This window comes from Cetorhinus maximus, unplaced genomic scaffold (genome assembly GCF_964194155.1).
Source record: "Cetorhinus maximus unplaced genomic scaffold, sCetMax3.hap1.1 HAP1_SCAFFOLD_1003, whole genome shotgun sequence".
Classification (NCBI taxonomy): domain Eukaryota; kingdom Metazoa; phylum Chordata; class Chondrichthyes; order Lamniformes; family Cetorhinidae; genus Cetorhinus; species Cetorhinus maximus.
Window position 1 is genome coordinate 57,541 of NW_027596945.1, and position 26,276 is coordinate 83,816.

The 26,276-nt window shown below is 45.3% G+C and overlaps 2 long non-coding RNA genes across 5 annotated transcripts; one reads left to right on the forward strand and one right to left on the reverse strand.

Moving 5' to 3' along the window:
- Positions 1 to 7,174: 7,174 nt before the first annotated feature.
- LOC144675554 (uncharacterized) lies at positions 7,175 to 20,650 on the forward strand. Its single transcript, XR_013575084.1, has 3 exons — positions 7,175 to 7,486; positions 15,171 to 15,363; positions 20,390 to 20,650. It is a non-coding gene; the product is annotated as an uncharacterized LOC144675554 (long non-coding RNA).
- Positions 20,651 to 23,884: 3,234 nt separating this feature from the next.
- On the reverse strand, positions 23,885 to 25,920 carry LOC144675552 (uncharacterized). 4 transcript variants are annotated; one of them, XR_013575082.1, is made up of 4 exons: positions 25,694 to 25,920; positions 25,577 to 25,615; positions 25,421 to 25,459; positions 23,885 to 25,342 (listed from the first exon to the last, which is right to left on the reverse strand). It is a non-coding gene; the product is annotated as an uncharacterized LOC144675552 (long non-coding RNA). The 4 variants fall into 4 exon arrangements; XR_013575081.1 differs by having other exon boundaries at positions 25,538 to 25,615; XR_013575080.1 differs by lacking the exon at positions 25,577 to 25,615 and having other exon boundaries at positions 25,655 to 25,920.
- Between the last annotated feature and the right edge of the window lie 356 nt (positions 25,921 to 26,276).

Here is a 26,276-nt window from a genome sequence, read left to right on the forward strand (position 1 = left end):
CTTTCTCACTCACTCCCATTATCCCCTGAAAATGAAAATCTTCCTAAACCTAGTGAATTCCTCCTGCAGAAAGGGGGAAAAGCAAAAACAAATCCAGAACTTTCTCCTCGTTCTCTATTGTATTTGGCAAATTGGCCATTTCCTCATTTTCAATTCCAGTCTCTCCTGCATCCAGCTTTGAAAACTCATCTTTATCACTTTCTTTGAATCCTTTTGCTGTTCCTCTCCCAGTTTACAGGATCGCTATTGTTCTTTGCCTTCATATAAACCATTTTAGTTTTCTCCGACCCCTTGTTGGCCAGTTATTTAATTACATGAGTAGAGTTCTTGACTGGGATCTAGAGAGGTTTTGTTGTACCAAATGCTTCTTTGGAGACTTCCTACTGTTCCTTTTGTACCTTCCTAGGATGTGAGTGTCACTGGTTCCACCAGCATTTGCTGCTCAGGCCTATTTGCCCAAGTCAGGATGGTGAGAGACTTGGAGGGGAACTTCCAGGTGGTGGTGTTCCCATCTGTCTGCTGCCCTTGTTCTTCTAGATGGTGGTGGTCATGGGTTTGGAAGGTGCTGTCCAAGGAGCCTTGGTGAATTCCTGCAGTGCATCTTGTAGATGGTACACACACTGCTGCTACTGTGCGTCGGTGGTGGAGGGAGTGAATGTTTGTGGATGGGGTACCAATCAAGCGGCTGCTTTGTCCTGGACGGTGTCGAGCTTCTTCAGTGTTGTGGGAGCTGCTCTCATCCAGGCAAGTGGAGAGTATTCCATCACACTCCTGACTTGTGCCTTGTAGATGGTGGACAGGCTTTGGGGAGTCAGGAGATGAGTTACTCACCACAGGATTCCCAGCCTCTGACCTGTTCTGGTGGCCACAGTATTTATATGGCTAGTCCAGTTCAGTTTCTTGTCAAAGGTAACCCCGGTTGTAGATAGTGGGGGATTTAGTGATGGTAATGCCATTGAATGTCAAGGGGAGATGGTTAGAATCTCTGGTTGGAGATGTTCATTGCCTGGCACTTAGTTAGCACAAAGGTTCCTTGCTGGAGTTCCTTGATGCCACATCGGTCAAATGTGGCCTTAATGTCAGGGAGTTCAAATCCCACTACGGCAGCTGGTGGATTTAAGTTCAATTAATAAATCTGGGGTATAAGGTTTGTCCCAGTAATGGCGAACATGAAACTATCATCTATTGTCATAAAAACCCATCCGGTTCACTAATGTCCTTTAGGAAAGGAAACCTGTTGTCCTTACCCAGTCTGGCCTACATGTGACTCCAGGCCCACAGCAACGTGGTTGAATCTTAACTGTCCCCTGAAATGGTGTGGCAAGCCAGGTAATTAGGGATGGGTAACCAATGCTGGCCTTGCCAGTGATGCCCACATCTCAAGAAAGAATAAAAGAAAAGTTTCACCCAGACCCCTATAATCAATTTCTACATTATGCCTTCAAAATTAGTCTGATTCAAATTTAAAACCCTGGTTCTAAGCATTTAAGTCAGCACTTAAGTACTTTACTGGCAGGTAAACTGAGAGTCACCCATGGAATTAATTGTGGTATTAGCAGCCACTAAATTTACGTGTTACTGTACACCTTTGTCTGGTTATGTTCTGAAACATCTTGGGGAATGTTTTTCTACATTAAAGGGATATAGATGCAAGTCACAAAAACATAAGAACTAGGAGCAGGAGTAGACCATTCGGCCCATTAAGCCTGCTCCACCATTCAATACAATCATGGCTGATCTTGGTCTTCAACTCCACTTTCCTACCTGCTCTCCACATCCCTTAATTCACCGAGAGACCAAAAATCAGTCTATCCCGGCCTTAAATATATTCACAATGGAGCATCCACAACCCTCTGGGATAGAAAATTCCAAAGATTCACAACCCTTTAAGTGAAGAAATTTCTCCTCATCTCAGTCCAAAATGACTGGCCCCTTATCCTGAGACTGTGCCCCCGTGTTTTAGACTCCCTGACCAGCAGAAACAATCTCTCAGCGTCCACCCGGTCAAAACCCCCTCAGAATCTTGTAGGTTTCAATGAGATCGCCTCTCATTCTTCTAAACTCCAGAGAATATAATCCCAATTTACTCACCTCTCATCATAGGACAACCCCCCATATCCCAGGGACCAATCTAGTGAACCTTCACTGTACTGCCTCCGATGCGAATATATCCTTTCTTAAATGTGGAGGCTGCACACAGTATTCCAGATGTGGTCTCACCAAAACCCTGTACAACTGTAGCAAGACTTCTTTATTCCTGTACTCCAACCCCCCTGCAATAAAGGCCAACATGCTATTTGCCTTCCTAATCGCTTGCTGTGCCTGCATGCTAACTTCCTGTGTTCCGTGTGTAAACACACCCAAATCTCTTTGAAGATTGACAAGTTTATCACCTTTTAAACAATATTGTTTAAAAGGTGAATAAGTTCACATTTCCCCATGTTATACTCCATCTGCCATCTTGTCGCCCACTCACCTAACCTGTGTCTATCTCTTTACAGCCTCTCTGTGTCCTCCCCACAGATTACCTTCCCACCCAGCTTGGTATCATCAGCAAACTTAGATATATTACTCTCCGTCTCTTCATCTAAGTCATTAATATCGACTGTAAATAGTTGAGGACCCAGCACTGATCCTTGTGGCACTCCACTATTCACTGTCTGTCAACGTGAAAAAGCCCTATTTATGCCCACTCTCTGCTTCCTGTCCGTTAACCCATCCTCTATCCATGTTAATATATTACCTCCAACTCCATGAGCTCCGATCTTGCCTATTAACCTTTTGTGTGGCACCTTATCGAATGCCTTTTGGAAATCCAGGTAAACTACATCTACTGGTTCCCCTTTTACATCCTCAAAAAACTCAAAATAAATTTGTTAAACAGGATTTCCCTTTGCGAAAGGTATGTTGACTTGTTCTAACAAGGCCACGCTTTTCTAAGTGCATTGTTAAGACTTCCTGAATAATACATTCCAGCATTTTCCCAACAACTGATGTGCGACTAACTGGCCTGTAGTTCACTGCGTTCTCTCTCCCTCCTTTCTTGAAAAGCGGAGTAACATTTGCCAATTTCCAGTCTAGTCGGGCCGTTCCAGAACCTAAGGAATTTTGGAAAATCGTAGCCAGTACGTCCACTATCTCTGCAGAATCTCCTTTAGGGCTTTAGTGTGTAGGCCTTCAGGTCTCGGAGATTAGTGGAATTTAGCCCCTTAAGTTTCTCCAATACTTTATCTTTGCTGATATTAATTTCACTAATTTCCTCACTCTTTTTAGCCCCTAGGTTACCATCTATTTCTGGTATGAAATGTCTGTCGTCTACTGTGAAGCAGACACAAACTACTTGTTCAATGCCTCCTGCCGTTTCCTCATTCCCCAGGATAATCTTTCCTGCCTCTGATTCCAAGGGGCCAAAGTTTACTTCAGTCATTCTCTTCCTTTTTATGCACTCATAAAACAATCTGGTTTTATATTTCTGGCTAGTTTTCCCTCTATTTTTTTCCCTTTTCATCAACTTTTTGGTGACCCTTTGCTGGATTGTAAAACACTCCCAACCCTCAGACTTGCTACTGTTTTTTGCAACATTGTAAACCTCTTTGTTTCATCTAATTCTATCCGTAACTTCCTGAGTGAGTCCCCGATGGGTCTTTCTTGTTAAGTTGGGTTCATCCATTCCGCCATCACAGACTCTCAGGATTGTTACAGCGCAGAGGGAGGCCATTCGGCCCATCATGTCTGCACCGGGTCTCCGAATGAGCATTTTACTTAGTGCCATTTCCTTCTGTCTGCTCCCTGTAACCCTGCACATTCTTCCTTTTCCGATAACACTCTAATTCTCTTTCGAATGCCTCGATTGAACCTGCCTCCACCACACTCTCAGGCAGAGCATTCCAGAGCCTAACCTCTCACTGTGTGGAAATGTTTCTCCTCGTATCACTTCTGCTTCTTTTACCAGTTACCTTCAACCTGGGCCCTCTGGTTCTCGATCCTTTCACGAGTGGGAACAGTTTCTCCAGATCTACTTGGCCCAGGCCCCTCATGATTTTGAACATCTCTATCAAATCCCCCCTCGGCCTTCTCCTCTCCAAGGAAAACAGTCCAACTTTCTCCAGTTGGTCTACGGAGCTGAAGTTCCTCATCCCTGGAACCATCCTTGTAAACCTCTTCTGCACTCTCTCTCTCTCTCTCTCTCATGTCTTCACATCCTTCCTATAAAGTGCAGTGCCCAGAACTGGACACAATACTCCAGCTGAGGCTGAACTAGTGCCTTATACAAGTTCAACATAACCTCCTTGCTCTTGTACTCTATGTCCCTATTAATAAAGCCCAGGATACTGTTATGCTTTATTAACCACTCTCTCCACCTGTCCTGCCACCTTCAATGACTGATGCACATATACGCCCAGGTCCCTCTGCTCCTGCACCCCCTTTAGAGCTGTCCCCTGCCATTTTATATTGTCTCTCCATGTTCTTCCTACCAACGTGAATCACCTCACATTTCTTTGCATTGAACTTCATCTGCCACCGGTCTGCCCACTCCACCCACTTGTCTATGTCCTTTTGAAGTTTTACACTATCCTCCTCATGGTTCACAATACTTCCAAGTTTCAGATCATCTGCAAATTGTGCCCAAGGTTGCATCAAGGTCTAGGTCATTAATATATATCAGGAAAAGCAAGGGTCCCAACACTGACCCCTGGGGAACTCCACGATAAACCTTTCTCCGGCATGAAAAACATCTATTTAACGGCTGCTCCCTGTTTCCTGTCACCCAGCCAATTCCATGTTGCCTTTTATTCCCTGAACTATAACTTTGCTCACAGGTTTGTTGTGGGGCATTTTATCAAATGCTTTTTGGAAGCCCATGTGCACCACATCAAGAGCATTGCCCTCATCACCCCCTCTCTGTTACCTGTTCAAAAATCTCAAGCAAGTTAAACATGCTTTTCCCTTAACAAATCCATGCTGGCTTCCCTTCACCAACGCGCATTTGTCAATATGATTAGTAATTTTGTTTCAAATTATTGTTTCTAGAAATGTTTCCACCACCAAAGTTAAATTGACTGGCCTGTAGTTCTGAGCTTATCTTTTCATCTTTTTTTGAACAAGGGTGTAACATTTGCAATTCTCCCGTCCTCTGGCACCACTCCTGAGTCTAAAGAAAACTGGAAAATTCTGGCCAGTGCCTCCACAATTTCCACTCTCACTTCCCTCAGTTTACTTGGATGCATCTCATCCTGTCCCAGTGCCTTAACAGCTTTAAGTACAGACAGCCTATCCAATCCTTCCTCCTGATCAATTTTAAACCCTTCTAGTGTCTAAATGACCTCCTCTTTCACCACAGCCTGGCTAGCATCTTCTTCCTTGGTAAAGACAGAAGCAAAGTATTCATTTGGTACCTCAACCATGCCCTCTGCCTCCATGCGTATCATGACATCAAGAGTCAAAGCCGTGGAACTGCTGACCTAACCACAGCACCGAGCAACAATTCAAGGCCACAGCTCATCAGCTCCTTAAAGACCACGAGGAATGGACAATGAATGCTGGTCTTGTCAGCAAAACCAACACACTGAGAATGATATTAAAACAGTTACAGGCCTGAAACCAGCTATTTATAATGTGCAATTAAAACCCTGGTAAAAGTGATTCTGCTGGGGGAGATGGCAGAGATCACACATTGTGATCACTCAGACAAAAGGAGTTAGTGAGGGAGATTTTAACTAAAGTTTCTTTAAAAAGTTTTCAGTGCGTCTACATTTTAACAAATGGAGTTGGAAAAGTCACAGCACAATTGCACTTTTATGTAGTGAATCATGTGAATTATATCTTGTTAGAACATTGGCAAAATGACCATAACTGCACCGCATGCCTGATCATCTGGCATACTCTCTCGCTCTTGGGTATATCCATTCTTGTGGGTCCATTTGGTCTTTAACAAGAGTATACCATTCGTCCCCCAATGTTAGCCCTGTCACTAGAGGCTCACTCCAACTGTTCAGCACAGGTTAATTTGTTGAGACTAGAACACCTTAAAGATGGTTACAAATCAATAGGCACAACAGCCAGTGGTTCAGGCCTGGAGGGCACTGCCTGACAGTGTGGGGGAGACAGGGTCAATTGAGGCTTTCAAAAGGGAACTGGATCATTACCTGAAAAATAAAAAAAAATGCAAGGCTACAGGGAAAAGGCAGGGGTGGGAGTGGCGGGAGGTGCCTTGCTCCTTCAGAGGGCCAGCACAGTCATGATGGGCCAAATGGCCTCCTTCTCTGCTGTAACCACCCCAGGTCCAGATCCCACGGTGGGTCTGGAACCAGCTGCTTCATCAGTTGGTGTTGGATCAGTGAGAACCCTCCCCTGTAGCTGGGGCAGAGGGTTGGTGGGTGCCCGCTGGGCCAGGGCTGTTCCTGTGAGGGATGCTGACTGCGAGATCCTGGGGGGGGGTCCAACAACCAGCACCATCCCCACTCTTGTGTTAGACCTGAGGCCAAATGGGGCCTTTTCTCTTTAGTCCTCCCTCCAGCAGTAACATCCACCAGCTTTGCCAAGCACCAATATCTTTTTTTTTGTTTTAAAAATCAATAAATAAAAATCCCTCCTTGCGTTTCGAATACTTGGGTCGAAATGTAGAGAGTGACCCACCCTCCGGCATTGAAATCAGCCTTTGCAAACTTTGCTGCTGAAAGTTTAAGCTTAAACTCTGGGGAGGTGGAAAGAGGCTGAAAGTGCAGCAACTTTTCTCGCTGCCTTGCTTGTGCTTTTTGCATTGCCCCAGAAACATTTTGAAGTCTTTTTTGTTTGAGCTGAAGGGGGATGAGAGGCGGAAAAGGGCTGCGGGAGATTCTGCTGCTCAGACCCGGCCCTTTTAAGGCAAAAAAGGAACTTTACAGGGAAAAAAAAACTTTCACCAAAAAAAAAACCCACCGCTTTCTGCCCGACCACAAGATGTGGCTCCGCCAGAAGGAAATAGTCCCGATCTTTTCACAGTCATTGGAGGGTCATTGGGCAGCCAGTGGGTTGGGGCAGGGGGAGAGGGAGAGGGTGAGGGGAGGGGGGGGTGAGGGGAGGGGGGTCTGTATGGGGTGGGGTCTGTATGGGGTGGGGTCTGGTTGGATTTTGGGGTGGGGGGGGCGGATTGATACAGGATGTAGGGGGTGGGGGGGCAGTGAACACACCGCCCAGATTTGCAGTTTCTTCCTTGTTGAAATCGCTGGGGAGGCGGCGCCGGGAGTCAGTCTGAGTCTGTGTGTGAGGGAGAGACAGAGGCAGAGCCTGAGTGAGAGAGAGAGGCAGACACACAGACACAGACAGACACAGACAGACAGACAGACACAGACAGGATGACCTGGAATGGATATATAGACAGCCTGATGGCCCCGGAGGGGGTTGGGGATGTTGCCATTCTGGGTAAAGACGGCAGCATCTGGGCCTCGTATCAGGAGACGGCAGCATCTGGGCCTCGTATCAGGACGGAAACTTTAAGAACGTGAAGGTAGGTCCCGGCTTTCGGGGTTTGGGGGGTATCGGGGGGTTTGGGGGGGGTTTGGGGGGTATCGGGAACTGAGGGGTAGCGTGGTTGGGGGGTATCGTGGGGTCTGGGGAGGGGTATCGGGGGTCTGGGGGGTATCGGGGGGTCTGGGGGGGTATCGGGGGGTCTGGGGGGGTATCGGGGGGTGGTCTGGGGGGGTATCGGGGGGTCTGGGGGGGTATCGGGGGGTCTGGGGGGGGTAGCGGGGGGTCGGGGGGGGGGGGTCGGGGGGGTCGTCTGGGGGGGGGTCGGAGGGTCTGGGGGGGGGGTCGGAGGGTCTGGGGGGGGGGTCGGAGGGTCTGGGGGGGGTTCGGAGGGTCTGGGGGGGGGGTCGGGGGGTCCCGAGTCCCGAACCCCGAACCCGGGACAAACTCTCCAACTCCGGCCCCGCTCTCCCCGCCTCCCCGGAGGGAAAGACGCTGCGTTACTTTGTCCGCCGGACTTTCCGCTCCTTCCCCCCGGGGAGGGGAGGGGGGTCTGACCCTCATTTAGGGCAAATCCGAACCCCCCCCCCTTTTTAAACCCCCCCCCCCAATTCCCTCCCCAGTGATAGTTTGAAGTTGTTTCTCTCTCTCTCCGGTTTGGCGGAAAGTGCGGAATTTCCCCTCCCGCCCGCCGCCCGCCCGCCCCCGCCCGCCGCACAATGAGCCGAGCCCCACATGTCCGCCCAGGGAGTGGCCCCGCCGCCGCCAACTTGCTTCACACTCAGAGCGGCCGCTCTCAGCGCGGCGCCGGTTCACAGCGAACACTTTGTCTCCTCTGCTCCCTCTCTCTCTCCCTCTCCTTCCCTCTCTCTCCCTTTCTCTCTCTCCTTCCTTCCCTCTCCCTCTCCTTCCCTCTCTCTCTCTCCCCCTCCTTCCCTCTCTCTCTCTCCCCCTCCTTCCCTCTCTCTCTCCCCCCTCCTTCCCTCTCTTTCTCTCTCCCCCTCCTTCCCTCTCTTTCTCTCTCCCCCTCCTTCCCTCTCTTTCTCTCTCCCCCTCCTTCCCTCTCTCTCTCTCCCCCTCCTTCCCTCTCTTTCTCCCTCTCCTTCCCTCTCTCTCCCTCTCCTTCCCTCTCTCTCTCCCTCTCCTTCCCTCTCTCTCTCTCCCTCTCCTTCCCTCTCTCTCTCTCCCTCTCCTCTCCCTCCATCTCTCTCTCTCCCTCCTCTCCTTCTCTCCCTCTCCCTCCATCTCTCTCTCTCTCCTTCCCTCTCTGTCTCTCTCTCCCTCCTGTTGTGAACATGCACTTTTTCCCCAAACCTCTCTCCACTTTTCCAGTTCCCCCGCTTTGAACTCCCGCTGTCTCTGGGCTCCAGCCTCGCTCAGGGGAAACAGGGTGTGGTGGGGGCAGCTCCAACCCAGCCATTCAAAAGGGAACTAGACTCTTGTCTGAAAATGAAGAACGTGCAGGGTTATTTGGGTGGGGGTGGGAGCAGTGGGAGTGGGAGTAAGTCAGTTGCTCCCTTCATGGGGCAAGTACAGACAATGCTGGGAATTCTGCAGGGAGTAACTCACCTCCTGACTCCCCAAAGCCTGTCCACCATCTACAAGGCACAAGTCAGGAGTGTGATGGAATACTCCCCACTTGCCTGGATGAGTGCAGCTCCCACAACACTCAAGAAGCTCAACACCATCCAGGACAAAGCAGCCCCACTTGATTGCCGCCACATTCACTCCCTCCACCTCTGACGCACAGTAGCAGCAGTGTGTGTACCATCTACAAGATGCACTGCAAGAATTCACCAAGGCTCCTTCAACAGCACCTTCCAAACCCACGACCTCTACCATCTAGAAGGACAAAGGCAGCAGACACATGGGAACACCACCACCTGGAGGTTCCCCTTCAAGCCACTCACCATCCTGACTTGGAAATATATCGGCCATTCCTTCACTGTCGCTGGGTCAAAATCCTGGAACTCCCTCCCTAACAGCGCTGTGGGTGTACCTACACCACAGGGACTGCAGCGGCTCAAGAAGGCAGCTCACCACCACCTTCTCAAGGGGCAACAAGGGATGGGCAATAAATGCTGGCCCAGCCAGTGACATCCCATGAGAATAAAAGACAGGCCAAATTGCCTCTCTGTGCTATAACCATTCTGTGCTTCTGGATTAGTGCCTCTTCAGTTAGATATCTTTCTAATATCCCCAAGATTAGTTTGGGGGAAAGAGGGAGAGAGACGTGGAATTGAACCAGTCTGATATTGTGTTTATAGATCATGTGATTCCTGCTCAGTACAAAATCTGACAATTGGTGGTAGAGTTGTTCTGGGCCCTGGGATAGGAAGCAATTGGAATCCACTGTTGGGGAGGGGTGAGAGGTGGAGAGGGAACTATGATGCAATAGCTGTGCCTGTGTGCTATCGGTCACCATGTGTGAGATACTGAAAGGCAGCTCTGGCCTCTACACGGCATTGTGTAATTTTAAAAAAAGTTCTTAATCAAATTGTAACTTGTGGAACGTTTGACTATTACCACACTAAACAATTCTAGTATGTTAAAATCTAGCTCTATACAGCTGTTGGTCACTCACTGATTATCTTTCTATCTCCTCTTTAATATATGGAACTTTGCGTTATGAACTGTTAAGTACTGGATCTGTGTATATGTTGCCCTGAAATGGGAAAAGAATAAAAAAGAAATGTTGGAAATAGGGTCTGGCAGCACCTTTTGGAGGGTGAAAGATTTAACAGATCAGGTCTGTAATGATCCTTCAGACAATTTTAAGTTCTCTTTTTACATCTCTTAACGTAATTAAATGCCCAAAATTATTGCCTCAAATATAGCATTTGGCAAAAGTATTTTCACTATCTAAAAGTTGGGATTATTGTACATGGGTGAAGTATGGTCCACCCTGTGAAGAATCTAGTCATGCAGTTGGAACATTTCCTCTTGTACAGTGACTGCACACGTGCTGGAACAAGTCTGCAGCTGTCTGCTCAGTTCCTGTACGACACCTGTGATTTCCAGTTAGCAGCTTACGCCCCTTGGGTGCAGCTTCTCCAAGTTTTTAGCATTGTTAAGTGTCCTTTTCTGTCTCTTCCCTCTGTGGCTCTCAGACTTGTTAGAAACATAAGGATGTGAGACTTTTTGACAGGGGAGTCACAAGTTTGACTGCTTGCGGTTCTCGGTCGGGGGGTGGGGTCACTTGCTTCATCGCTCTTGAACTGGTAGTCACGACCTTTTTTCAATAAGATGTAAACTTTTGCCTTGTGTAAAAGCTGCTGTTGTTGTCTTCGATAAATCTAATGTTCGAATTTCTCCCTTTAGAAGCAGAGGAACACATTCAGGTAACAATAACTGACGGTAAAGATTGCTGAGATCTAAACTGGCCCTTCCAAGGTTGTGTACCTATTTTTGGGAGAGTAACCAAGTGGATTGCAAGCCTATGTTGTACCTACCACCTTGCCTTTAGCTGAGCTCCCCTTTCCCTCCATCATCTGCCAAGCCAAGTTAGAGGAGTTTCTGGTTCTGGAGCTCATACCACCTTTAATTAATCAGCTCAGCAGTGCTTATTCACTCTGCCTGGCCGCACCTTGCAGAATTGCCCATCGGAAAACCTACAAAGGAACTGAGGCATGGTGACTAACTCAACGAAATCTCCCAATATAGGAAGTGGAATCAGAAAACAATTAAACAAACTGTCTGTCAGAAAACAATTAAACAAATTGTTTAATTTGCGGGTGGCGGAGGGGTTATAATTATTACTTAGGCAAATATTTATTAATTAAAACAAAAGTTAGCTCCTCTTTCCCCTGCTCCCCCACCCAAACTAGTTCTCTTGACTTGTCGGGTGTATGAGGTGGGAATTTGTTTATTCCTCCCCATAAGGTGAGGTATTTTGCTCTTTAACCCCAGTGTGGGGCAGAGCTGGAGTTTTTGCTAAGGGCCCTGAACCTTGTTTGGCAGCCAGTTACATTCCCGTGTGCCCAGTATCACCTTTAATAAAACTTCATTTCTTAACTGCCAACCAGGTTTTAAAACAATCCTGAAATCTTTGATCACATTTAAGTGCACATCTTATTTCATTCTCTGTCTGGGGTTAGCAAGTGGTTTGTAGACTTTCAGCTTGATTTCCCTGCACCCCCCCACCCCCCAACCCTCCCCAAGACCTTCAGCCGCCTCCCTTCTATTGGAGACTCTGAATCAACTAACTGACCCCCCCATCTGGAGCAGTTGAAATTGGCATCATATTTCATTCAGGCCCCAGTCAGAGGATGAGGGATCAATACCCCTGTGCGGTTGATGCATTTTTTTTCTCCCCATTAATTTCGACAAAAGCATAAGCAAAAAATCTGCAGATTGACTTTACAACTAGGGCTAGTTATCAATATGACTGATAACCAACATAGGCTGCAGCCTGGTGTGTGTGGAGCCTGGTGTGGACCCTGGCTGTGACTGTCCACATGTTTCTTTTATTATATGGATTAAGTTTTGGTTGAGTAGGGCTGGATGGTCAGCTGTCTTTGTAACAGAGGCTGGTGGGGGAAGTGGGGATGGAATCAGTAGCATGAGAATGAAGTTTGGGAGCTGCATCCAACGTTCAGTTAATTCAAGACTGGGTACGTGACAACTGGTCAGACAGCCCAGTGACACAAGATGGGGAGAGACGGGTGGTGGAGATACAAGTAGGTGTTGCTTTAGGTGTGGCAGTTGTTTCCATGTCTGGATGTCAAAAAAGGCTTCATGTAGATATGGATAAGGGGAGGCCATGGATATAGTCACTGGGGAATTCCAGGCAATGATTCTGAGGGCCTCAGTCCTGTTCTCGCTGGCCCCTTGACTCCCAGTGCCTCAAATCTAAGAATTCTCATCATCCCTTCTCAGCACAGCTGATGTCACTACAAGCTCCTCACTGGTTTTCTTTAAATTATTCACTGGTCCCTTCTCTGCTTCCAATATGATAGCAGATTCCTTATTCGTTACCCAGGCAGATGTGATACATCTGTGAAATACAATTTCCTTTGTATGATTGCCAACTGAACTCCTCTACGCGCTTAAGATATGATTCCACTCTGTGTAGGGAAAAAAACCTCTAGAGCAGGAAGAGAGCTTAGGACATAGTGGCCCAAATAGCACTTTATACAACCATGTGGAGCAAACCGAACCAGCTGGATGAGCTTCGGGCATTGAGTTAAGCAGGGGATGGAGACGTTACCAGTAAAGTTAAGAAATCGAGAAGGGTTTAAGAATTCTTGGAAGAGAGGGCTCCAGCCAGGAAAACATTGGAATAGTTGAGGTTAGAAGGCAAAGATAAGGCTTTCAGCAAATGGGCTGAGGCATAAGTAGAAGCATGTGATGTGATGTAGATGGAAGTAGACAGTTTTTGTGATGATGTGATATGTGGTTGGAAGTTCAGGAAGTACAGTGACGAGATTGCGAATGGAGATAGTGGTGTAGTGGGAATGTCAGTGGACCAGTAATCCTGAGGCCCAGGCTAATGCTCTGGGATCATGGGCTCAAATCCCACCCAGGCAACTGATAGAGTTTAAATTCAATTAATAAAACCTGGAATCTGAAGCTAGTCTCAGTAAAACGTGACAATGAAAACTTTATCGATTGTTGTATTTAGTGAACCAGATGGGTTTTTTTCTAATGCCCTTTAGGGAAGGAAATCTGCCGTCCTTATCCAGTCTGGCCTACATGTGACTCCAGACCCACACCAATGTGGTTGAGTCTGAACTGCCCTCTGAAATGGCCCTGCAAGCCAATCAGCTCAAGGGCAATTAGGGATGGGCAACAAATACTGGTCTTGCCAACGCTGCCCACATCCCATGAAAGAATAGATTAAAAAAAAGCCTCGGTGACGAAGAGAGGGATGGAGTTGGTGAAGAGGGAAGAGTTTGTGTTTGAGGACTGGATACAATGGCTTTGCCAGTATTTATTGGAGGAAACTTCCGCTTATCCAGGATTGGGTCTTGATCTATCTGGTGTTTTGGGGATGGTAGTGAGGCTGAACTGAGTGCACATGAGGATAAATATTTGAACGGCAGTAGATTAAAAAATGAGTCTGGGGTTTGGGACTGTACGGATGTGATTCAGCTACACAGAATTAACTTTCCTGTTTGTAAGTCAATGACTTGGGCTCCTAATTCTGATCATGGACTAGTTTTTCTGTTGGAAATAGTGGAAGATGAATGGAATGTGAGGCCATCATTGTTAAATAGCTTGCAAGCACACTGAAGAATTTGAATGAAAAGTAATGGAGGTCTGTCGGACCTGTGGGATAGGGGTGAACACCCAGTAAAGTTGTAGTAGTTTGCCATCGTTGTAACAGGTTTATGGTCAGGCATCCTAAGTTCTTAGAGGATTTTGATTGCCTGTTTCTAGCTGCCTGATATGGTAACCAGTGTCTGGAATTGTCAAATTAAATGTGTTTCAGACAGTAAGGTAGACATTAAATGAAACTGGATTAGAATAGGTTAGCTGGTCAGCAAAACCTGAAACCAGCACCTGTAAATTGAATGAAGTGTATTTATTGTGCATGAAACTTGTCCAAAATTGAGTTTTCACCATCTTTTGTTCAAAGTCTGAACTGAGATGAGGCTTGTCTAAAAATGCCATTTAAAAAAAAGTAACAAACTCATTCCAAAGACCAAAGAACCATGGCAGGTTGGAGCATTCCGCAATATCTCTCTCCTGGCTGTTGTCACTGACGGGTCAGAGGGGATCTTGGGGTGCTTCAGTTGAAGTGTGTGGGTGCTGGGCTCTGATTTGATCCTATGATCTGCAAGTTTCACAAACTAACCCAGGGAAGGAAAAGTAAACTTTCTCATTGTCCTGTTCAGTTGCTTTGTTTACTGGTGTGAGGTGGCCAAGGCTTGTAAAATAGGGGTTAATGATTTACTGTGATCTCACCCACCCACAGCTGTGATGTCACATTTGGATTTTAGTATTTCTGAGTGAAAGTGAGACTTTTTTTTAAAAAGCTTAATCTTTATTGAAGAAATGATTGTGTTCTATATAGGAGCATTTCATGGCCATCAGCCAATTTAACCTGCCTGATTGTCGTCATTACTTCTTTGTATTGGACGTGGTGATGACATAGGTGCTGAGGTGTGAAATAGGTACTGACACAGACCTGCTGTAATCTGTACAGCTATTACATTCAAGTGTGTGCTGTCTGAGTTTCTTTTCCCTATAACAAAAAGGTACTTGAGCTATCTTTATTCAGAATTTTCTTTCAACTTCTCCTTATGACATTAACTTATGACAGTTAAACTTAGCCTTTGAATTGAGATACAGGGAGATTGAGACCAGTTGTGATGAAAGGTCATCAACCTGAAACCTGTTTCTCTTGAAAGATGCCGCCTGCCAGGTCTTCCAGTGTTTCCTATTATTTCAAATTTCCAGTGTTCACAGGGTGTTTTGCATTCGTTTGAATTTAGTTTTCATTGAATGGTTATAGCACAGAAGAAGGCCATTTGACCCATCTATTCTGTGCCGGCCTTCTGAAGAAGGAATTCACCATGTGCCACTCCCCTGCCTTTCCTCTCTAGCCCTGCAATTTTATTCACTATTTATTCACAGATAACGATCCAATTCCCTTTGAAAGCCTAAATGGACTCTGTCTCCACCACACGCCCAGGAAGTGCGTGTTGATTCTAACCACTCGCTGTGTGGAAAAGTTTTTCCTCATGCCTATTGATTTTTAACCATCTTTTGTGTTCCAGGCTGATCAGATTAGACCTTTACTGAGCAACCGGAGCTCACTCCTAACGACTGGGCTAACACTGGGGAATAAAAAGTATACTCTTGTTCAAGACCAAATGGATGAGGAAAGTCAAGGATGGGTATGCTTAAAGAGCAAAAGCATCACACCAGACGAACCGAAATGCAGTGCAGTGGTTTTCCAAACAAAGCAAAGTAAGTTCTGAACTCCAATGGCAAAATGACCAATGTCCTAACAAGATATAACTCACATGATTCACTACATAAAAGTGCAACTGTGCTGTGACTTTACCAACTCCCATTTGTTAAAACGTAGACGCACTGAAAACTTTTTAAAGGAACTTTAGTTAAAATCTCCCTCACTAACTCCTTTTGTCTGACTTGTGCAACGTGTGATTTCTGCCATCTCCCCCGGTAGAATCACCTTTTTACCTGGGTTTTAATTGCACATTATACACAGCCGGTTTCAGGGTTTTTAATCTCATTCTCGGGATGTATGTGTGACTGACGAGTCCAGCATTCGTTGCCCTTTCCCCGTTGTCCTTAAGAAGCTGAGGAGCTGCTGCCTTGAATTGCTGCAGTGCGTTGGTACCTTTGTGGTGTGGTTGGGTCAGCAGTGCAGGGTCTTGACTCCAAGAGTGGGTGAACCCAGCTGGAGATTTTGTACCACTTGTCAAGCCGGATATAATTTTTCAAGTAAAATTAGGGATACAATGACTTGCTTTTATTCCTTTTAATGTAGAAAAACATCCCCCAAGATCTTTCAAAACATAAATCAAAGGTGCACAGTAATCTGTAAATTTAGTGGCTGCTCATACCAGAATTAATTCCATGGATGAGACTCGATTTACCTGCCAGTAAAGCAGAAATGACTTAAATGCTTAGAACCAGGGTTTTAAATTTGAATAATGCTGATTTTTGAAGGCACAATGTAGAAATTGTTTACAGGGAGGGAAGGTGAAAATATGAACAGGTCAAACCTGATTAAATCAGTTTGGGTTCCATCGGGGCTACTTGGCTCCTGCCCCCATTACAGCCTTGTTTCAAACATGGACAAAAGATCGAAACGCCAGAGGTGAAGTGAGTGATCCTCCCTGACATCAAGGCTGCATTTAAGCAATGTGGCATCAAGGAACATACATGCCAAACAAGTGCTGGGCAATGACCATTTCCAACTTGCCTTTTATCATTTCTCATCTGTACCCAAACTGCTTCTACATCCTGGTTTCCTGATCTTGGGTCATCTGAAGCCATCAGTAATTAACAGAGCCACCCCACCAACTCTTCCTAACTTCCTAAATGTCGTGGACCCTTTAATATTCAGGTCCCAATCTGTCACCTGCAGCCATGTCTCTGTAATGGCTATCAGATCACACATATTTATTTCTATTTGAGCCATCAGTTCACCTGTTTTCGTTTTGAATGCTATGTGCATTCAGAAACAGAGCCTTTAGTTTTATCCTTTTATTATTTTTGTAACCTCTAGCCTTAACTATTGATTTACTCTTAGATTGTACTCGCTGTACTCTCTCTATCCCTTCCTGTCATGGTCTGTTTATCACTGCACATATTAGTGCCTTGTCTCTACTCTTTGATTTACTACATCTTCCCAAACTTGATCCCTTGCCCCCACTATTTGTTTTAAAATCCTCTCTACTCCCCTGGTTATGCAGCTCGCTGGATCACTGGTCCCAGCACGGTTCGGGTGTAGACTGTCCCAAAGGCTCACCACCCCCCCCCCGTTTTCCCCAGTACTGGTACCAGTGCCCCACAAACTGGAACCCGCTCCTACCACATTAGCCTTTGAGCCACACATTCACTCCCGGCACCAGGCAGACAACATAGCCATTGGACTCACACTCACTCTTTGCTGCAGACAACAGCATTGATCCCCTTCACTATACTGTCCCCTGACTACCATTACATTGCTCTTTGCTCCCCACCTGCTGCTTGAATGGCTTCCAGTGCCATGGTCACTCTCATGTCACTCTCATCCAAACGAGCTGACAGAACCTCAAAAACCTGTCAGACAATTGAAAAGTCTGACACTCCTGCCCTCTGGGTCCCCTTACCTTGCAGTCACCCTCCTGTCCCTGACCACTGACCAAATCGGAAGACCCTATCCCAAGGGATGTGACCACCTTTTGGTCAGTGTCCAGGTAACTTTTCCCGGCCTGATGTATTGCAGTGTCTGCAGCTCGGCCTCCAGCTCAATGAATGAGCCGCAGCCACTTAGTGCTGATGTGTTTGGCCTGGATCACACTGGCATCCAGGAGCTCCCATATGCTGCAGCTGTGACACATCACCTGTCCTGCCATCCTTAATGTGCTTTGAATAAAATGAAGTAGCTAATGAATTAATTATTTTCCTTTTTTATACATTTTATTAACCTTATGACCAGTTCATGTACTATTTTAAACTGGAATAGAATAGACCTTAACCACTTACCAGATACTCACCAAACAGCTAGTTTCTTCATCTGGTGTAAGAACCAATTTCTGCAGAGTGAAAAAGTTGGAAAAAGCAAAGGAGCATCTCCTTCCTCTAACTCCCTCACTCACCCAACTCTCAGCACTCTTGTTTAAAGTCACACTCCAGTGTATAGTCCAGTTTTGGTCTCTACTTGAGGGATATACTTGCACTGGTAGCAGTTCAGAGAAGACTCTCTCTCAAGGTTGATTTGTGGGATGAATGGGTGGGGTGGGTGTCCCAAAAGGAAAGATTGAGCAGGTTGGGTTGATTGACGTTTAGAAGAATGAGAGATGATCTTATTGAAAATTATGGAATTGATTGGTGTTGATTCTAAGAGGATGTTTCCCCTCGTGGGTAAATCTAGAACTAGGGGGCATGGCTTAAAAATAAAGGGTCTCCCATTTAAGATGGAGATGAGGGGGGATTTCAGCTGAGGTTTGTTAATCTTTGGAATTCTCTTCCCTAGAGCAGAAGAGGCTGGGTCTATTTTAATGTACAGGAGAGCTGGGGATTCAAAGTGACTGGCAGGAAAACTGAGCTGTGGTCACAATTGGATGAGCCATGATCTTATTGAATGGAGCAGGCTCGAGGGACTGAATGACCTACTCTGCTCCTCATATTTCTTGTCTTAAGTACACATTTCAAAAAGTTATTGGACAAGGTACAAAGAAATAACTTGCACAGCTATTGGAATACTTGCCTTCATCCCAGAGGCTGGAATATAAAAGAGTGGAGGTTGTGCTATGTAGAGTTTTGGTTAGACCACATGTTGAGTACTGGATTGAGTTTTGAGCATCAATGAATAGATTGGCCTTGGAGGAGGGTGTAGAGAACTGAAAGACCATAAGGCATATGAGCAGAAGTAGGCCACTCAGCCCATCAAGTCTGCTCTGTCATTCAATGAGATCATGGCTGATCTGATAATCCTCAACTCCACTTTCCTGCCTTTTGCCCATAACCCCTTATTCTCTTACTGATTAAAAATCTGTAATGACCCAGCCTCTACAGCCCTCTGTGGTAAAGAATTCCACAGATTCACTACCTGCAGAAGAAATTTCTCCTCCATCTCTGTTTTAAATAGGCGCCCCCTTACTCTGAGATTATGCCCTCTGGTCCTAGACTCACCCACAAGGGGAAACAACCTCTCAGCATCTACCCTGTCAAGGCCCCTAAGAATCTTATATGTTTCAATAAGGTCGCCTCTCATTCTTCTAAACTCTAATGAGTACAGACTCAACCTCTCCATACCCGGATCAACCTAGTGAACATTCTCTGGACTGCCTTCAATGCCAGTGTATCTTTCCAAAACTGTTCACAGTATTCTAGGTGTGATCTAACTAGTGCCTTGTATAGTTTTAGCAAGACTAACTTATTTTTATACTCCATTCCCTTTGGATTAAAGGCCAACATTCCATTTGCCTTCCCTATTACCTGCTGAACTTGTATGTTAGCTTTTTGGGATTCATGCACAATGACCCTCAAATCCCTCTGTGCTGCAGCCTTCTGCAGTTTTTCTCCATTTAAATAATATTCAGCTCCTCTATTCTTCCTGCTAAAGTGCATAACCTCACATTTTCCCACAGTATATTCCATCTGCCACGTTTTTGCCCACTCACTTAACCTGTCTATTTTGCTTTGTAGACCCTGTCATCCTTACCACTTGCCTTCCCACCTATTTTTGTCATCTGCAAACTTGGCGACAGTACATTCTCTTCCCTTGTCTAAGTCATTAATATACATTGTAAATAATTGTGGCCCCAGCACTGATCCCTGTGGCCCTCCACTAGTTACAGGTTGCCATCCTGAAAATGCCCCCCTGTATCCCAACTCTGTCTTCTATTAGTTAGCCAATCCTCTATCCATGCTAATATACTACCCCCAACACCATGGGCTGTTACCTTAAGTAGCCTTATGTGCGGTACCTTATCGAATGTCTTTGGATTAAATTATAAGGGCAAATTGCATAGATTAGACTTCTATTCCCTTGAGGATAAAAGATTAAGGGATGATTTAATTGAGATGCTCAAGATGTAAAGGAATTGATAGGATAGATAGAAAAGGGATGTAACCTTAGGCTGTTCAGGAAACACATCTTCAGTGTGTAGTGGAAAATCTGGAACACACTCCACTCCCAAAAAAGCTCTTGAGGCTGTTCAGGGTGTGGTGGGGGGCAGTGATACCACAGTTTTGGTGAGGGGGACAGTGGATAGGAGAGAGAACTAATTTCTCTCTGACTCCTATGGGAACACATGCATCAGATTAGAACAATGACTCTCACTTTCTAAGCTTTCCATTTCTGCCTTTGATCACTTTAGCTGGGTATTTGTGAGGACAGTCCTGCTGATCACTATGGCTCTCTGCCAGAGGGGAGCATCTTTCATACAATATAATGGCTCAAAGTAGTTAAGTCTCCTCTTTGTTGTTTAGTGGAAGATCCTAATTAATTTCAGTCATAGTTGTAGCGCTGCTACACAACTGACCTTGTTGGGTTTAGGCACGGGGAAAGCCAGTCAGTTTTTTTCTGCTCGACATATCCAGTTGGGAGAGGCTTGGCACTGGTGATTGACACCCGCATTGTTATAGCAGCAGAATGAATTGGAAGATTGGGTCACATTTTACAGCCCAGGTTATTTTTCCCCATTCCTCTGAGAAATGTGACTTGTGTTTGTACTGTTTGTGATACCACACCAATGCAAAGCGAGAGTAGCATCCTTGTGTTCATCCTAACCATGCGCTTTCTCTGTTTCAGCACTAATTTTAGTGGAGGGCAAAACACCAGCTGTGACGGGAGGCAACTTGATGACCCAAGTACAAGCTACGATTGATTTCTTGAAGCACAGTGGCTACTAATTGTGACGTTTCTGTTTGGCCGTGTGCTAATTGTTGCTGCCTCACTATTGCTATGGGGAGACCGAAGATTCTGCATTATATACTTACACACTCCCTGCTATGATGACCCATTTTTGTACTATTGATGTAATTCATGGTAACATTAAAAATGCAAAATCTAGTTCACCTTGTCTTCACTTTTTTAAATCCAGTGTTCATGTTTAACTAATAGTTAATAATCTAAAGTGCAACTGAATAATGTCAATAAATCTTTGGCACCCAGTTTGAACAATTGCTTTGATTTTGGTTTAACAGTAACTGAGTTGTACTTGCAGTAAACGAGATGCTGTTAGGAAGGGCCATTGACCTGAGACATTTACTCATTTGCACCAGTGATTCTACAGTCTCCTTCCGTGCCAGGCTTGTGGACACATCTTCATATCCCTGACCACAAACCAAATTTGAACTACTACCTAACTCAAAGGGTGTGATTGCCTCTGGGATCCGTGTCCAGTTCCCCCTCACCCTCCCTGATGCCTTGCAATGTTTGCATCTTGGACTGAGCTGATGTTCCTTGAGTTTTGCAGATGTTCTCTTCCAACAATTTACTCATGTTGCAAATCAGCAAACTATGATAATAGCTGTCCTTAGCTTAACTTCCTTAGCCTTCCTAACCTTTGTTTTACATATTTAAGATTTTATATAATTTCATTTGGTTTATCTTTATTTAAAAAAAAACTAGTTTTAAAGTATCAGTTCTGTGTTCTTTAGTTTCTAGTTTACACCACTCCCCTAGTTTAGAGCATTAAAAATGACTAACCTGTGACAACACTGGGTGAGTTGTTTATCCAACCCTTAGATGCTACTGGAAAATCTCATGCTTCTTAAAACTGGTTCAGTAATTGTTTTGTCTTTAATACTTGCTATGCCTTAGTCTGTAACTTTAGTACAAGTAAGTGCTTTTTTAAACCACTTTCTTTCACAAGTACCTTGCAGTCCTTGGGCTGAGATGATTTGACTTCCAACAACCACAGCCATCTTCCTTTCTGTTAAGTATTATTCCAACTGATAGAGAGTTTTCCACCCCGACCCTGATCCTACTGACTTCAATTTTTCTAGGGCAGCTTGATGGCACTGAGATGTCCAGGGCAGTCACTCTCAACTCGCCACTTGAATTCAGCTCTTTTGTCCATGTTTCCACTGAAGCTATAATGAGGACAGGAGCTGAATGGCCCTGGCGGAACCCAAGCTGAGGTATGGGAGCAGGTTATTGCTGAGTAGGTGCTGTTTGCTCGTGATCAGCAGTAAGGCTGCGACGGTAATTAGACTGAATTTTTGTGGAGAGGACATGTGGTAGCAATTTTCCAACATTGTTATGCCAGTGTTATAGTTGTACTGAAACAGATTGGCTAGGGTGTGGCTAGTGCACAAGTCTTCAGTGCTACTGCTGTTGTCAGGGCCCATAGGATGACACTGGCTATAGCAAAGCCTATGTTTCTTGAGGACTGAATTGTATTGGCTGAAGACTGGCCTGTGATAGCAACGCTCTCCTAATTCTACTTGTTCCAAAGACACTAAGTTTATCAATGGTATCTCCCCTCTTGATCATACTTGGTCCTTCTCAAGTGTGCACCCCTTCACCACGTATGCTGGCCTTTTAACATCCAGAAATATGGGTCCTTGTGGTCCAATGGTGCTGTTAAATGGGGCAATTACTAGATTTTTGCTCTTTACTGAAAATTCCATCATCTCCATTTTGTGCACATTTTCTCCGGTGCTCTGCTACCACCTCCGCCTTGCTGTTGTAACCTAATAAGTTGTCACATTTGGAGGATGACAAAATTTGAACCAACGATTGAAGATTAAGGACAAAAATCGAAACACCAAGTTGTGAGAAATAGAATGAATTTGAAATGTGGAACTTTCCATGGCAGATAGTGTCAGGATCACCAGGACGCGCCAGCAGGATATTCACGCACAGGGCAATATAGCTGAGCATTAGCCTGTTGTCATCCAATGCCCATACCCAGACAGTGTAGTAGGGATCACTAGACAGCATTTAGGACTAGGAACCCTCACTGAGAAGAGTCAGCTGTATAGCTGTCAAATTTTGCCAACAGTGCACAGACCAGGAACAGAATATTGAACTTTTCTGACCAGGACACTGAAATATTGTTGGGTTTATTTCTGTGCAAGTTATTCAATGTCACCTCTCCAATTTTGAGTCTGTTTCAAAAATGCAGCATATTTCTTGGGCTGGAAAAAGCCAGCTGAATTCAGGCATCAGCAAATACAATTGGGGATTTGAGTTAGGAACAGGAGTAGGCCATTTGGCCCTTCCGGTCTGCTCTGCCATTCAAATTGATCGTGGCTGATCATCTACCTCAGTATCACCTTCCTACATTATCCCCAAATCCCTTGATGTCATTAGTCTCCAGGAATCTATCTTTTTTTCCTGATCCTGAACATGCTCGATGATTGAGCTTCCACAGTCCTCTGGGGTAGAGAATTCCAAAGATTCATCACCCTCTGAAGAAATTCCTCACTGCATTCTTAAATAGCCTACCTCTTATCCTGAGACTATGTGCCCTGGTTCTAGACTCACCAGCCAGGGGTAACATCTTAACAGAATTCTTACAGGGCATGTAGATAAGTTTCAGTGAGGTCACTCCTCATTCTTCAATACTCAAGGGAATACAGACCCAGTTGTCTCAACCTCCTCATAAAACAATCCCACCATCCCAGGGATTAATTTGGTGAACCTCTGTTGCATTCCTTTTGTGCTAAGTGTATCCTTCCTTAGATAAGGGGACCAAAACTGCATGATACTCCAGGTGAGTTCTATATAATTGCAGCAAGACATCCTTCTGTACTCAAATCACCTCCTGATAAAAGCTATTATACCATTTGCCTTCCTAATTGCTTGCTACACCTGCATGCCAGTTTTTAGGGACTTATGAACAAGGACACCCAGGTCCCTTTGGACACCCACACTTCCCAACCTCTCATCAGTTGCCTGAAATTTTATTACCTCATTAAATTTTTGAGGCCAATACAAATAAAAGGGAACCTTCTAGTGGCATTGGGTAAATACAGTATCAGGTTAGATCAGTGGCTTTTGTGGAATCAGCTGATCAGTAGCCAGGGATATGGGGAAGGTGGGTAAGACAGATTTTACAGATGGATTTGGTGCCGCTGGCTTAGGAAAATGGTCCCTCTGGCAGTGCAGCACTCCCTCAGTGCTGGCACTGGGAGTTATGTATTCTAGCCTGTGGAGTGGGACCTGAACCCACAAATGTCTGACTCATTAGAGAGCGTAATACCATTAAGCCAAAACTGATACATTCCCATCTGGAATTAACTCACTGATTTGATATAAAGAATAACTCCAAAAGCAACAAACAAAGCCAGTAGGTCACTTTGTCCAGTGTTTAATGGAAATGTTTACATATTTGATTATATTTTAAGTTAAAGAAGTGTTAAAAATTACATGATTAAAACATTAAATTATCCACAAAATATTTTATACCATACATGTTGTAAATTTGTTGGAGTGACTCAGCAGGAACGATGTTAGACAGGAGGTATAGCAGTTTCAGCAGCGGTACATCTCAGAGACCTTCCTTCATGGTATGACAGCAGAAATCAATTTTTAAAAACCAGAACACATTGGGGTTTCTTTGTTTTCCTTACCATGGGACACAAGCTGCTTAAGAGTGTTGAGGACTGACAGACAATTTGACAAAGAGGCTGTCAGCCAAAGTCCAAACCCAAGCACGTTCCAATCACTGGATGGTGGGAACATTGGCTGATCTCCCTTAATAAGTGGAGGACAATTCTTGTGATTAGCAAATGCAGCCAAACTCTGGGATGGAACCTGGTGTCTCTGGTCTGTGCAACGATTACTATGCAGTCAAAGTGAATAACATAAAAAAATCAATGGAATATCATAGTACCAAATTTTTTAATGAATTTAGAGTTGAGTGCAGAAAAATCCACCATTGATGCAATAAGCCAAACTGATTTATGCACATTAAAATCATACAGGAGGATTGCTGGAGCCTCAGTAGCAATAAATGTACTAAAACAGCATTTGGGGGCAAGGTTGATTGTACTGAACTCCCAATTCAAGCCTCACCTGGGTCCAGACTGTCAGTATTCAATGTGGTGCTGGGTTGTAAAATTCTGAAATAAAGTTGTGCTGAGTAAACTGTGGATTCAATAATCAAGCACCTGTACTACTGAAACACGCAAAATGGAAAATTCATTGGCAACAGCTTGCACCACAAGAGCCAGTCTTGAGAAAACAGTTCTGTGGGTAGCAGGCTGGGACTTGAGTTACCAAGACCCAAATGTGCCAATTTTTTTTCAAACTAGATACACATTCAAAAATCATCATTGGTTGGTGGATTAGGAATGTGTATTTCAAGAATTTAATATGTGTATCACTGACCTCTTCCCATCGACACACTGGAAGACAGACAGAGAGACACACACATATACATACAGGCAGGGATAAGACCACTTCTTTTTTGATATATATTGGAATACAGAGGCTGGGATTAGTTTATGCACAAGGATTAGGGAGATTTAAAGTTTTGGCTGAGATACACAGGGGAGGCGTGAGAAAGATTTTTATGCGATGAGTGGGAACAGCCGGAAATTTGTTGCCTACGTGGGTGATGGAAGCGGAGACCAAGGGAATGATTTCCAAAGGAAATTTGATGGGCACATGTGAGAAACAAACTTACAGAGCTACAAGTGATAGAGCGGAGGGTTATGTCATACAGGGAGACTGGATGTGTAAATGTTCAATGGGAGGACACACGCTGACCTGGGTGTGTAAATGTTCAATGGGAGGACACACACTGACCTGGGTGTGTAAATGGCCAAGGGCGGGACACACGCTGACCTGGGTGTGTAAATGTTCAACAAGAGGGCACACGCTGACCTGGGTGTGTAAATGTTCAATGGGAGGACACACACTGACCTGGGTGTGTAAATGGCCAAGGGCAGGACACATGCTGACCTGGGTGTGTAAATGGCCAAGGGCGGGACACACACTGACCTGGGTGTGTAAATGTTCAGTGGGAGGACACACGCTGACCTGGGTGTGTAAATGGCCAATGGGAGGACACACACTGACCTGGGTGTGTAAGTGGCCAAGGGCGGGACACACACTGACTTGGGTGTGTAAATGTTCAATGGGAGGACGCACTCTGACCTGGGTTTGTAAATGTTGAATGGGAGGACACACACTGACCTGGGTGTGTAAATGCCCAATGGGAGGACGCACACTGACCTGGGTGTGTAAATGTTGAATGGGAGGACACACACTGACCTGGGTGTGTAAATGCCCAATGGGAGGACGCACACTGACCTGGGTGTGTAAATAGCCAATGGGAGGACACACACTGACCTGGGTGTGTAAATGCCCAATGGGAGGACGCACACTGACCTGGGTGTGTAAATGCCCAATGGGAGGACACACACTGACCTGGGTGTGTAAATGCCCAATGGGAGGACGCACACTGACCTGGGTGTGTAAATAGCCAATGGGAGGACACACACTGACCTGGGTGTGTAAATGCCCAATGGGAGGACGCACACTGACCTGGGTGTGTAAATGCCCAATGGGAGGACACACACTGACCTGGGTGTGTAAATGCCCAATGGGAGGACGCACACTGACCTGGGTGTGTAAATGTTCAATGGGAGGGCACACACTGACGTGGGTGTGTAAATATTCAATGGGAGAACACACTGACCTGGGTGTGTAAATGCCCAATGGGAGGACGCGTACAGAT